Source organism: Physella acuta, unplaced genomic scaffold (genome assembly GCF_028476545.2).
Source record: "Physella acuta isolate Inbredline_101_S28 unplaced genomic scaffold, ASM2847654v3 ptg000361l, whole genome shotgun sequence".
Classification (NCBI taxonomy): Eukaryota; Metazoa; Mollusca; class Gastropoda; family Physidae; genus Physella; species Physella acuta.
Genome location: NW_026731880.1, coordinates 409067 through 420537, shown reverse-complemented (window position 1 = coordinate 420537; position 11471 = coordinate 409067).

The following is an 11471-nucleotide window of genomic DNA, read 5'->3' as shown; positions in this document are numbered from 1 at the left end:
CCAACTAGCAAATGAGAAACTGTGGCCATAGCTAATACCTCCATACAGAACCCATAACAGACACTACGCTTTGATTTGAGTCAAAATGCCGAGAAGAGAACATATTGGACACTCATCTTTATTTTAATTATTTTGCTATTACTTCCCATTATATACCATCCGTATTATAAGGGAAATAAAACGATTCTAGTTTGTATTACTAGCCGTGTAAATGATCTTATAGAAAAAAACATGAAACAAATCATTACGTCCTACATATACATCTAAAAAAATACTTTTTAAATAACAAGTTAATTGGAACGCTAATAATTTAAGGGTTAACGGTGTTATATGTTTTAGATTTCTGTATTAGGAAAGTCAGCTTTTTGATTTTTTTACTCATTTCATAGACCAACGAATAATTCGGTTTAGTTAACGATCACTTTAAATTTCATGCTGCTTTGCTTATCACTTTAAATGTAAACAATCAAAATAAAAGAGGAAAATTCATTCTAATGTTGGGTCTGATAGATGCCTTGACTATTATTCCATGAAGAAGATGACTTTTGATTGTCATAACAACTCACCTTTAGTAAGGACGCTGACAAAGATATAGATCTAGATACACATTTTTATAGCGTATATGTACACTACATTATATACCTTGTGACTGGTAATACAAATATAGTAAATTTATCTGGTATATCATGTGTGACACAATACGTAAGTGTAAGGTGATGTATGTAATGATATTTAAATGTAGACCGATGTGTGACACGTTATATAATTGTAGGCTGATATGTCGGACGTTACTTAACTGGGATCGTCTTTACTTTATCGTATGTAGCTTGGCATAAAGTGTAAAATCAAACACAAGTACAATTCAAAACATGCTATAATATTTCTTTATCTGCACATAATCAATCTTCTACACTCCTGTACCCTGCTATACTCTACTTTGACTGTTTCTACACGTTACTGTCTAACTCCGCTACCCGAATTTCCCCTACACGATCCAATGATCAACAATGATCGACATCTGCATCCAACTTGCAACTGAGAGGACTTCAGTTGTCAGCTGTTCGTCTCGCGTAAATGGTCAGTTCGTCCCAGTATCATTTTTAGATCTACGGTCTACTTTTTTTAAAAATGTACATAAAATCCCGCTTCTCATATAATATACTCGATTACAACATCTCATCATACATGTTTTTAAATAGTTGCACATACGAATGAATTATTGTAATATTCTGGCATAAAAAGTAAAGTAGGCCTAACTAAATCATAATAGTACATTCCTACACAAGTAGTAGTACCAAAACGTATTTATAAAAAGACATACGTCTTGTCTGAAGCCTTGAATATGTGTAAAAAGAATTGGACAATATAGGAAGAAAAGATGGATAAAAACCAAATGATAGCTTTCGACACACCTAAGAAAGATTTCAATCAGTTACACCATGCTATATATAATGTATACATTTAGACATTTATATACCACAATTGCTCACCCGAAAGTCTTAAGTGCGGATCCAGGGAGTCGAGTCTGTAAGAAGTCCTTAAGTCCACTCAGCTCAGATCAGAGGCGTAGCGAGGGCGGGGCGGGGGGCGGGGGGGGGGAGTGCGGAACGCACCGGAAGACACCATTTAGAGGGATGACATAATGACAAAGAATTGCAAAAGGTGCAGAACAAAAATGCTTTTTCCCAGCTCCAATAACAATTATTTAAATTTAAATAGTCTTTTAAGTACAAATTGACAATTATTACATGAGGGCGTGGCTGACATCATTATATAACACGCGCTAACTATAGAGAAAACAATGCTAAATCCAACTGTTTTATTAACAACCTATAGCAAAACATTAATACTATTAACTTTGCCGTGATTAAAGCTTATGCGCGACCATTGCAGTGTCTGAGTTAAATGACAGTTTCAATAACTTAATTAAAATTGGATCAACATAATGTCTGCCATATTAAAAAAGTGGTTACATATCTTACCTAGTTACATACTTACATATTTCCTTTTTTAGTTCAATTTAAATGCGTCTAAATTCTAAATGATAAGGTTCACTTTAGTTTAAATGATTGTATTTTGGTTTACCAATAAACATGCGTATTTTACTATTTACCTACACATGTTATTTTTATTCCGAACGTTAGCAAGGGAAGTAATGACTGACATAGTTGGCACAGGTTTATGGAATGAATTGGAGACTATTGAAATTAAACACTAAGCGCCGACCCGCGGCGTATCATACACCGCTATTTATTTGTTTTATTTTCTGCTTTTCAGTAATTCATAATTTGTGAATTCGACAGTACCAACACTTCCACTGAAAATATTTGCTTTAAAACACTATCAGTAGCGTAGCTCGTTAGGACGATAACCCCCCCCCCTCCTTTCCGCACCCCCTCCCCTAAGTTTAAAATCGTTTCAATCTAAATTATCTGCCCCTAATAGTCGTCATTAAACCCAGCTCTGCGATTGTAAACATTTAGCGTGAACCACAGCTTACCAGACCATGTAGGGGTGGGGGTGGTAGGGAGCGCGCTTACAGCTTGTTTTCTATCGTCTCCAAGAAGAGAATTATATATATACGAGCCGGCCCGCGGCATAACATACGCCGCTATTTAGTTGTTTCTAATTTCAATAATTCATAATTTGTGAATTCGACAGTACCAACGCTGACACTGAAAATATTTCTTTAAAACACTGTAAGTAGCTCGTTAAGGACCATAACCCCCCCCCCCCCCCCTTCCTCCCCCCCCCCCTCCTCCCCCCCCCCTACGTTTAAAATCGATGGCTCTGCTTGTAAACATTTAGAGTGAACACAGCTCACTAAAACCATGTAGGGGTGGGGAGGTAAGGAGAGCGTTTGCAGCTTGTTTTCTAACGGCTCGAAGAGGAGAATTATATATATAGATATACGAGCCGACCCGCGGCATATCATACGCCGCTATTTAGTTGTTTTATTTTCTACTTTTCAGTAATTCATAATTTGTAATTCGACAGTACCAATGCTGCCACTGAAAATATTTGCTTTAAAACACTATCATTATTGGGAAAGACACAAAAAAAATATACGAAGCGACCCCCTTATACACGAGAATTAGTTGGGTCAGGGAACACAATATAATAGACATTAAAGATACATTTATAAACCTACATAATAAACGCATTACACCAAAAGAAAGGGAAGTAGCATACAGACTGATTTTTAATACTCCAGTTTCACGAAATACAATGTCAAATCAAAATGTTAAAATAACATGTCAAACGTGAAAACAAAATATACAAGAAACTGAGAAACACATTTATTTAGATTGTATATTAGTACAGAAAGCAAAGCAAACACTTGCGAAAAATATTAAACACCACCAATCAAACAGAAACAACAAATAAAGCAATCACACTTAATTTAATTAACAGATAAGCTGATTAAAAACAATTATTTGGCCAAAGGTTGTGATAATGCACGTAAAATTGTTTAAACAGTTTAATTTACATATCTTTGAAATCAATATAAAATAAGTACCAACTGTTAGCTTTTTAAATGTATCAAAAGCGTTTATTCACCGTTCAATGTAAGCAAAGTATGCTTAGATAACGTATAATAAACAAATTAATGTCAATGGATCAATTATCGAATGAATGTATTATTTTTTAACCAACTTGGTTATTTCTTTTCAATTAGTCAGATTTTTTGTCTTTGAGTTGTCTCCCGTAGTTTGTTTGGAAAATAAATATGGGAAGTAATTGTGAACTGCTCGTTTAAAACACCAAATCAAAATAATAGATATTTATTTTAGAGCAGGGGTTCCCAACCTGTTGTTACTCTAGAGCAGGGGTTCCCAACCTTTTTTTACTCTAGAGGACATTCTAAAATATCAGTAGGGTGGCGGGCACCACCTATTTTAAATCGACAAACTCCATCCAGAGGCGTAGCGACCCTTCCCGTCGCCCGGGTACAAAACGTTCGATTTGCACCCCCCCCCCCCCCCCTCAAACTTTCGATTTCCATCCCCTTCAACCTTTCAATAATGTTTATGAAAAAAATCCTGTCTCTGTCGAATAGTGAGAGGCGGGCACATACGAATCGTTCGGCCAGCGCCATGGCGCCCGCGGGCACGGGGTTGGGAACCCCTGCTCTAGTGCACATTCTAAAATATCGGTAGGGTGGCGGGCACCACATAATTTAAATCGACAAACTCTTTCAAGAGGCGTAACGACCATTCCCGTCACCCGGGTACAAAACTTTCGGTTTGCACCCCACCAATAAAATTATCGATTTGCACCCACCCCCTCAAATTTTCGATTTGCACCCCCCCCCCCCAAACTTTCGATTTGCACCCCCCCCCCCCCTCAAAAAAAATTTGGGATTTTCACCCCCCTCTCAAACTTTCGATTTCCATCCCCTTCAACCTTTCAATAATGTTAAGGAAAAGAATTCTGTCTTTTTCGAATAGTGAGAGGCGGGCACATACGAATCGTTCGGCGGGCACATGCGAATCGTTCGGCGGGCGCAATGGCGCCCGCGGGCACGGGGTTGGGAACCCCTGTTTTAGAGCAACCAAAATATTAAAATAATATATATATATATATATATATATATATATATATATGTCATTATTGCCTGAAGATAAGTTAATAAAGATAGTTGGACGTTTTCTATGATGTGTGGATTGTTGTTTAGTTCTCTTAAAATAGATGGGTTCCTGGCATGCCTTTTAATGACCAAGTTATTAGTTGTTACTTGCGATAAACATATAATTAATACATACGGAATGGTATGTTTAAAATGATACACACTATAAAACTATGTGTTGTTAATTGTGTATAGCCTGTCATAGTGTGTAAGATAAAACACAAGTCCATTTCAAAACATGTTATAATGTTGCTTTATTTGCACACAATACATTTTGTATTCTCTCTTACTCTACACAACTCTTAATAATATTCGGTCTCTAGTCTGATTTCAAACGCTTTTTTCGCACAAGTATCAAGCTCCGCTACTACTCGCTTATCCGCGATTGATCCCTAAAGGCTCCAATAATCCCCTAACTCGTTTCAGTACTCAGCTGATCATCTCACGTAAATGGTCAGTTCGTCACTGCATTATATTGGTTCTGCTTGACCAATGTCTAGTTGACCTACGCTACCTATCGCTTATCTATGACCAACATAACACTATTTCGTCATCACATTGTCACATACAATATATTACTTGTACATGGATAGCTCAAGTGTGTTGGGTCCATGTTGTGTTTTAGTGTTGTTTAGATCTGCTACAATGAAGGTGTGGGTCGCAGGATCTGGTGCGGGCTGATTAGACTGTGGATTATGTGGCCATAAATAATGTGGTGGTCGTTGGTCTTGATGATGGTCCATCTTCATCTGATATTTCAATTGAGATTGTTGGTGACTTGGCTGTATATGAAAAAAACTGGGGCGCATGAATTCATCATAGATCGGTAAGGAGGCGCCGGTAAAAAAAAAATACAAATATAATACAAAAAAAAAAACGTTTTAAGGTATATCCGCGAGTTGACCAACTGGATGTACAAGAGCCAACAACAAAAGCTGCTAACCATTATGGCACATATTGTAGACTTATATGATAAGATGGACGTGTTTATTCCATTGTGTAAATGTTAAGGAGTAAAAGCAAATACATTATCCACTGGTTAGATTTTATGCCTAAGAATAAACTAAAGCAATCATCGAGAAAAAATAGAACAACAATAAAAACGTAGGATAAAAAATATTTTGAAACGAATGAAAAACTAGTTACTTGTTAACTAATAGAGTTATCTCATGGCCCATGCATTCCTATTGTCTATTTAAACATGGAACTGGGCGGACTGTTTACAGTAACAACAATAAAAGCTGCTTTTTATGGAAACCTGACAGTCGTTTAAGTGGTTGTGCTTGTCACTACATCTAAAGAGATCATCTTGCTACACCCCTTAGTTAGTTTTGGCAATTTTTTAAAGGTATCATTAGTGATGGGGCTGGTATACATTCGGGGTCTAAATAAAACTTAATCGTTTCATAGAAAGTCAGCTTAGGATCGATACATTGCCGTAGGTATAGTTTACACGTTCTGAACATGTATAACCCGCTCACAACTCGAGGTTAACATATCTAAAATGAACAAATTATATTTAATTTTTTGTTACAATTATTATAGGACCATATACATTTTTGCTAAAATGTATTTTTGTTTTAAATGCATTTTTAATAATAAAGAAACAGTTTATAATCACTTCCCATTTATCCATGTGTTGTTTGTAAGGGAAATAATTCAAACTCAATTTATATCACTAGCCTATAAATGATTTAAAAAAAAAAATAGTAGCCTTTAGTTAAAAAATAAAGACGGACATGCTCAGCAAACTCAAATTTATAAAAACATTTAATAAGAAAATATGAATTGTTTAGATGAGTATGTCTTTGTTTTTATTAGTTGTTTGTTTTTACAACTTTATATAAAACATTATTGAGATTGCTTACGCTTTTCAAAAACATGCGAATAAGTCGATTTAAGCAATGATAATCAACAATCCATGACTTGTCATAACTATTTTAATTTTTAAAAATCCTAATATATTTTTCAGAAAATCTGTTATTAGGAAGGGTTATAGTATCAAAATAAATATTTTGCCACATCAAAAAAAAAATATTTAAAAAATCCTAATATATAAAAGCCTGTGTGCGCACTTTTCTCATTTCACTAGTTGGGTTTGAGTCGGGGAGACTGAAAATATCTTGTACTTTCATGGGATGTGTTTATGATTTTGATGTTTTTTCATGTTTGACTCTAAATCTCCTTACTTCTTGTGATATGCATAGTTTGTATTTTCTCTGGCACTAAGCAACCCACAAGAGATATACATTTCTCTCATTATTTCTTCATTTGCAGGGGAAACAATCAAGCAAATTGTAAAGTGTTTAGGTTTGGCTGCAGTTATTTACCTTTAAGTTTAACAAACAACTTTATATTTAGCTACATCTGACCCGCTTCTAGCGTAACGCCTACTTGTCTTACACGATTACATATTTTCGATTTTAGTTTATTATAACTGTGTCTATAAGATTAGTTCACTGTGGTGTACATATTGGTTTTTAGTGTTACCAAGGCATACAAGTATGTACCAATAACATACAATCTTTTTTTCCGAAAGTTTACAAGGGAAATAATTAGGTATATAATTGACAAACACATTTCATTCAATAAAATGGAAACAATTCAATTAAAACAGGCAGGATTTTATTTAAAAAAAAAAAATTAAAAAATTAACATAATTTAAAATGTGATAAAATAATGTAGATGTATTTTTGAATTATATTTAAAATTTATGTTCATAAAAAAAAAAATGGAAGGCTATCCCGATGTGTTTTACACATATAGAAAAAGGGCAATAAAGTCGATTTAAACAAATTAATCATGTGACCTGCTTTATCCGAAGAGTGCAATTCATTTTCTCGCATAAGACAGGTCTTTACTACCATTCACTTATTTCAAATAGTTACCCTTTTGATACTTGTACATATCAAACTTAGTTTCACCACGTATTTGCCATTATGTAAATGTATTACCATATCACTTGTATGTAAATGTTGTTAATGTAAACCTCTGAATGTTTCTACAGACTAATAAACCCACACATATGTTGTCATTTGCTTTATTAAAAATAAAAGTTAAAATTAAAATTAAAATTAAAAAAAAAACTTTACTTCCGATATAATCGCGTTGCTTTTAGTCTCATTCGAAAATGTTACAACTGTGCTATGAAAACTTAAACAGATCCCATACAATGTTAATACGAAAACCTTAGACTGACCCTAAAAATTAACTCACAATTATGACCCATTTCTCTCTTCAACAACGACTATACAAGTATACCTAAATATTAATTTGCCAAATTCAGAGATATTGTTAAAAAGTAAAGTGAAAATCCCTTTTTCAAACATAATGGTCTATAGGACAAGTGAAGTAGAGTTTACTTGTTTCTGTGACCTCGGCATTTTAAGAGATAGTATGGTCAGCACTATGCCCAGCCGCCTTTACTTTCCCTAACGTGAGTTAGGTACCCACCAAACTTGGGTGGATTCAAGATGTCACCCATTCCAGCACAAATCATTAGGTCATTCATCAGCAACCAACAAATACAAGAGGTAAGTCAAATCTTCCAGAACACATCATTAGGTCAAACATCAGCAACCAACAATTACATCTGATGAACTATTGTAGAGCAGATAGCTGGGTATCGTATCAGACATTTATGTTGTTTTAACAATACACAACAACACAAATATACACGGCGTGTTGAACATATAAACAGGAATAATTGAGCCCTTAAACATATTTTTTTTGTTTTTTTTTTTGTTTTTATTTTTAGAATAATATATAGGTGTAACGGCTGACTTTATGGCATATGCATAAACTCCAGTACATATAATTTACATTAAAAGGGCTTTCAGGATTAAAATAATAACATGTATTTTTTTTTTTTTTTTTTTTTTTTTTTTTTTTTGCAAAGGCAAACTGAGTTTCAGGTCCTATACATGCACAAAAATGACCGTAAGAGAAAGTATTTTTTTAATCCTATACTTATGAAAACAAAGCATTACATTACATATCATCACTCATAGAATATACTCAATCACAAGATCTAATCAGATATTTATTTAATTAATTGTTTTAACTATTGGCATATAATAATGTGCCTGTAAAAATACATTTGGTTACACTTTCTCGCACAAAAGTAACTAATACATATTAGTAGTACATACTTACACAAATAGAAGAACGAAACGTATACATGAAGAGCCATGCGTCTTGGTTGAAGCCTTGAAATATGTATACGGAAAATTGGAGATTATAGGAAGAAAACTCCACGCAGCTCAGATGGGTACCTGTCTATCAGTGTTCTTACAGACATCTCTACTAGCTTGTTCACCCCCCCCCCCACACCTCCCCCGAAGATAGTCTACCCCCCCCCCCCCCCCAGAACGAAATGGAATTGATCTAGAAAATAGATCCTTTTAACATTACATATTTATTTTAGTTTCCAACTATTAATTGGTATAAAATTGATTATGTGTATCTTAGTCTGTGTTTAATCTTCTAGTTTGCTACGCATTATATAGCATCCATTAATATTAATATTTATAAAACTTGCTTTTTTTACCGCCAAGATTCAACAGAGACAGAAGAAGGTCTCCTCCACGACGGAGTCCACCCCGGAGACGCTCAAGATCACCTGTAGGCAGACGGAGACACAGTAGATCCAGCTCCAGTTCATCAAGATAGACACTGAATATATCATTCATGGAAATTTTAAAATATCAATTGTAAAAGTTGTTCATTACATTATTTGTTCCGTTCATTTTAACAGCTAATTAAACTTGGTGAATAGTAAAAAAAAAAAAAAAAAAAAAAAAAAAAAAAAAACTTGCTTATCTGTAACAGGGGGTCTCCAAACGTTCCAGCCCGAGGGCCGCATTAACCATCAAATATCGGTTCGGGGGCCAGAGAGATGCATCTCTGTGGGGTGTCGGTGTTTCTTGCTTTTTAATATATTGCTCTTTTACCCAACAAGGAAAACCTTATCGAGTTTGCTTACACTTTTCAAAAAGATTTGTATAAGTAGGTTGAATAATGTTACTATCACTTCACTATTCCTTTTTTTTTTATAATATAAAAAATGCATAGGCCCCACTCCCACTTCAACTACCACCGATATCCACAGCTGTTCATCTCACGTAAATGGTCAGTTCGTTGCTATTAGTTCTACTTGACCAATGTCTAGTTGACCTACGATATGCTACCCTCTCGTTTCTCTATGACCTACATTGCAATAGTGCGTCGTTGCCACAAAGACACGTCTCATATATGGAGAGCTCAAGTGTGTTGGGCCAATGTTGTGGTGTAGTGTTATTTATGCATGTTACAATTAGCTAATAACGTGGTGAGCGGCCTGAAGGTATACTTATAAGATTGTACGCACATGTATACGTGCACGCACACGTACACGTACACATAGAATAAAAGAAACCCTCTGTAGCCAAATCTCATCAATCGATTATTATTGCATAAGTGTCACGTGCACGTAAGTCCATAATAGAATAGAAAACATTCATGTGGTAATATTTCGTATTAATGTATTAGTGGCGTCACTAGGTCGGGTTACATTAATGTTTTAGTGGCGTCACTAGGTCGGGTTACATTCCTGTTTTAGTGCATAAATGTTTTAAGGGGATATGCGCGGAAAAAAACCACAAAATTTCTTGTTTTTCGTCATGATGGGTTTCTTGCATTTTTGGATACTTTGTCCATTTTTGTATAAAGAAAATAATAACTTTAAAGAGAAAAAAATATTTTATGTGTTTGAATTACGATTTTTATGACCCTATTTATTAAAAAATAATCAATTTTTCCCAATCTTACAAGCTCTCTATAAAAAGTTTTATATCCGTCATTATATTGTATTTGACATCATTGGAAAGCTGGATTTCTCATGTATCTAATAAACTTAATTTCCTGCATCTCGGAAACACCCAAAGCTTACAATCGGCTTTGCAGTTTACACAGATATGGTACTCTCCTGGCCTAGTTTTCGTTACTTTTGGCTGTTTTTCTCAGTTCGCAGGTTTTTAACACTAAAAAGCCTACTACTTTTTTATTTATTAAACAATGCCAACCTTATTTTCAGTAAATGTTCTTGATGCAAAAATACAACTTTTGTCACGAGGGAATTGTGATTGCTTTCATAGAAAAAAAGTATTTGGTAATTAATATGCACATTTTGAAACTTTTGAATACTAAAAAGGGTACGATTTTTTAGACCTTGTAAAATTCTTCCTAGTAATTATTTCAAAAAGTTGTCGTGACAAAAGTTTTAATATATACTGAAATATAAGCAGTTTAAATTTGATTGCTATAGGTGCATAAATAAAAAAGCCTTAGTATTTTTAAAAGTACCGAAAAATTCAAAATGGCGGAGGTTTTTTTGGTTTCCATGACAACCAAAATTGTTTTCGACCCCTTTTTTTGCTGTTTAATACTTACTTTTATATGCCAAATATGATAAAAGTAATCAAAAGGCTTTAGATCTTAAACTGTAAAAAATAGAAAAAAACATAGCATATCCCCTTAATGGCGTCACTAGGTCTGGTTAGACATGTTTTAGTGGCGACACTAGGACGGATTGCATTCCTGTTTTAGTGGCGTCGCTAGGTCTGGTTACATTTAATGTTTCGTTAGATCGGGTTACGTTATTGTTTTAGTGGCGTCACTAGGATGGGTTACATAAACATTTCACGAGTTCGGGTTACAATACTGTTTTAGTGGCGTCATTAGGTCGAGTTTCACTAATGTTTCACATTGTCTTCTTTGTGTATTGTAATTTTTCTTTAAAAGGATATTACCTATTAATGTTTTCATAATAGTTTACAAAAAGTAATGTTGTTGACTTCTGAGC